The sequence below is a fragment of the Sorghum bicolor genome, chromosome 2 (assembly GCF_000003195.3).
Source record: "Sorghum bicolor cultivar BTx623 chromosome 2, Sorghum_bicolor_NCBIv3, whole genome shotgun sequence".
NCBI lineage: Eukaryota > Viridiplantae > Streptophyta > Magnoliopsida > Poales > Poaceae > Sorghum > Sorghum bicolor.
The window spans coordinates 18,520,363-18,523,414 of NC_012871.2; the positions used below are offsets into that span (position 1 = coordinate 18,520,363).

The 3,052-nt window shown below is 49.8% G+C and overlaps 1 long non-coding RNA gene across 1 annotated transcript; it reads left to right on the forward strand.

Annotated features, from left to right (window-relative positions):
- On the forward strand, positions 709-1,308 carry LOC110433055. The gene is made up of 2 exons (XR_002450441.1): positions 709-819; positions 1,025-1,308. It is a non-coding gene; the product is annotated as an uncharacterized LOC110433055 (long non-coding RNA).

Below are 3,052 nucleotides of genomic sequence, written 5' to 3' on the forward strand. Positions count from 1 at the left end.
AAGGAATACAGGCGGAGGAGGATCCGGAGGAAACCGCAAAGGCATTCTTCGCCATGCTGGAGGCGGCACAGAAGCCCCTTCATGAGAAGACGCATGTTTCGCAGCTGGATGCCATTTCTCAACTAATTGCATTGAAGTCGTCACTGGGCACTCGGCGGAATGCCAGGCGGCAGGAAGAGGCTGCCTCCACGGAACTGCCGCTCGCGCTTCGCCGGTCGCGGCGTGCAGGAGCCGGACGTGGACGAGGAGACCGGTAGGGAGAAGGTGCCGGTCAGTACGGAGGAGACGGCCCGTACGGGGGAGACGGCCCGCTCCGGGCGTCTCCGGCAGAGGAGGCTGGACTTCACGAGGACGAGGACGACGACGACAACGACGACGACGACAGGGGACGGTGGCAGCGGCGGCGGCGGTAGCTGCGGCGGGGGCGACGGCGGCGACGTCGACGACGACGACGACGACGAGGGGGGCCACTGCGACGGGGGGCCTTCCTCAGGTTCGAGGAAGCTCTTCGAGCGCGGGCCCTCTCCGTCGGCGGGTTCGAACCCGACTCCCAGCCCTCCACTGGGTGCCAGCCCTACACAGCAAGGCTGGCCAGGGTACCCGACCTACCCGACCTACCCCACGCAGCCGTTCACGTGGGGGCCTCCTGCTCCATAGTCGCAGGGCTACTCCTCGTGGCCGGGGGCGCAGACGCAGCAGGGGCCTAGCGCAGGACTATGGCGCTACAACGCCGCGCCGTCAGGGTGGACTCAGGCACCACCACAGGCAGGGTGGGGTTCGTGGGGCGATGGGACCCCTGGGGACGGCGCCACGAGCTAGGTACGTTTGCCTCCCTTAACTACTTGTTGGCCTTCGTGCCGCGATGGTTGTCGGCCTTCGTGCCGCTGTGGTTATCGGCCTTCGTGCCGTGGTCGTTGTTGGCCTTCGTGCCATGTTTTTTGCAGTTCTTGGAACCTCCCCGTGCAGGGGAGGTGCTGCCGAATTTTTGAGTGGATACTAATCTTTTTCTCTCCTTTTGTAGGAGGAGGACCTGTGGGGGGTACTCGGTGACGAGCAAAGTACCTTTGCCTCCATCTTCTCGACTAGGACGCATGTTAGACCCTTTTGCCCTCATGTTGGACTTGTAGGACTTGTTGGACATGTATGTTGGACATGTATGCACTTGTTACGCGACGTTATGTGTATTTCGGACATGTATCGATGGATTTGATGATGTTCATGTGTGGATTCATGTTGAGATCGAATCCGATGATGAAATGCGGTTTATATGCTATATTGTTATTATAAACGTGATCTGTGGTATATATATATGCTATAAATGTGATTCGAATGCAATGAAACAACAAAAAAATCCCAGCTTTGCCGACAGCTTTGACCATAGCTGTCGGCAAAACTGTGTATTTTTTGCCGACAGCAGATGTTTGCCGACAGCCTTGGTAGGGACTTTGCCGACAGCCTTGTTTACCTGGCTGTCGGCAAAAAATTGGAGTTTGCCGACAGCTATGTTGGCCTGGCTGTCGGCAAACCCTAACTTTGCCAACAGCCCTGGCTGTCGGCAAACCCTCATTTTACCAACAGCCCTGGCTGTCGGCAAACCTTGCTTTGCCAACAGCCCTGGTTGTCGGCAAAATGAGAGTTTGCCGACAGCCCTGGCTGTCGGCGAAGCGAACGGCAGCCGAGTTGACGGCGCTGTTCCTTCGCCGACAGACCACGTGGCTGTCGGCGAAAGGACGCCGACTGCGCCCTAATTCCTGTCGGCAACTTTGCCGACAGGATTTTTTCCGATAGGGGTTTGCCGACAGGAATAGGGAAATCCTGTCGGCAAACTGTTCGCCGACTGTAAAAGGGGCTTCGCCGACAGCTTTCAGCTGTTGGCAAACCCGCGAATTCCTGTAGTGATAATCTTTTTTTTTCATGGAAAGATTAAACATACATTTTCTATGTAGATATTTACTAACTAATCTACTAAGCGTGCAAAGGCGCGCGCAAGGTACTAGTGATTATAATGCTTCCTATAAACTGACATTGTGGCTTCCCCGGCTCCTATAGGATCTTCGGTGGCCTATATAATTATTGAAATAGGGTGTAATTGTAAAGAAATAGGATTTTCTATCATCTCACTTGGCTGATAAGTCATGATTGAAAGTATTATTCGTAGATTTGTTGTGAGAAAAAAGTACTGCTGAATGGTTGACAGATTCAGCAGATAAGCTTAAGCGAACAGATTCTCGTAAAATCACCTCTAAATGGTGTTCTAGCAAGTGATTCGGAACCAAAGCGTTTCATCTATTTCTACATACACTAATACGCCAAGAGGTTGGTTTCGCACATATTCTTATCTCATGGCTTCATGTTTTCTCTTTGGTTCTTTAGTTACTCCTTTTTAGTGCAACAAGTTAAAACGAGTTGTATTTAAGTTGTTTTTCGTCCAAAAAATTTTAGAATTTCTTGAAGCATAATTCCATTTGTATGATTTTTTAGAAAAAAACATTTTCTTTTGAATTAAAATCTAGTCTACACTAGTAGATAAACGACTTTCAGTTCACACATTTAGTCTCGGTTGTATTGAGATCCTTTTTGTCGCCGAAAGCCCTTTTTGTCGCGGTTGGTAACACCAACTCAGGATAAAAGTGTTATCAATCTGGACTAACGGTCCTCTAACCATTAGTCCTGGTTAATATCACTAATTCGGACTAAAGGTCTCCTACCCAAGATTAAAGGTTCCCATGCATGAATTCAAAATGAGAGCGCACATGACATTGTCACATGTGGTATGTAGTTAAGTTTGTAAGGAAGCTATACACGAGGCAAAGGTATTAGGTTCGAATCTCATACACGCAAGACGGGAGTTTGAACGATTTAATTTATTTTTTAATCCCAATGATAGATTTTAGTTCAGGTTGTGTGACCCCTTTTAGTCTCGGATCAGCAATCTCGGTTGGAAAACTACGACTAAAGCATGTTTCCAACCGGAATTAAAACCCACATGTCTACTAGTGCTACTAGCTTCGAATCTCATACGTGCAAGATGGAACTTAGAAAGATTTAATTC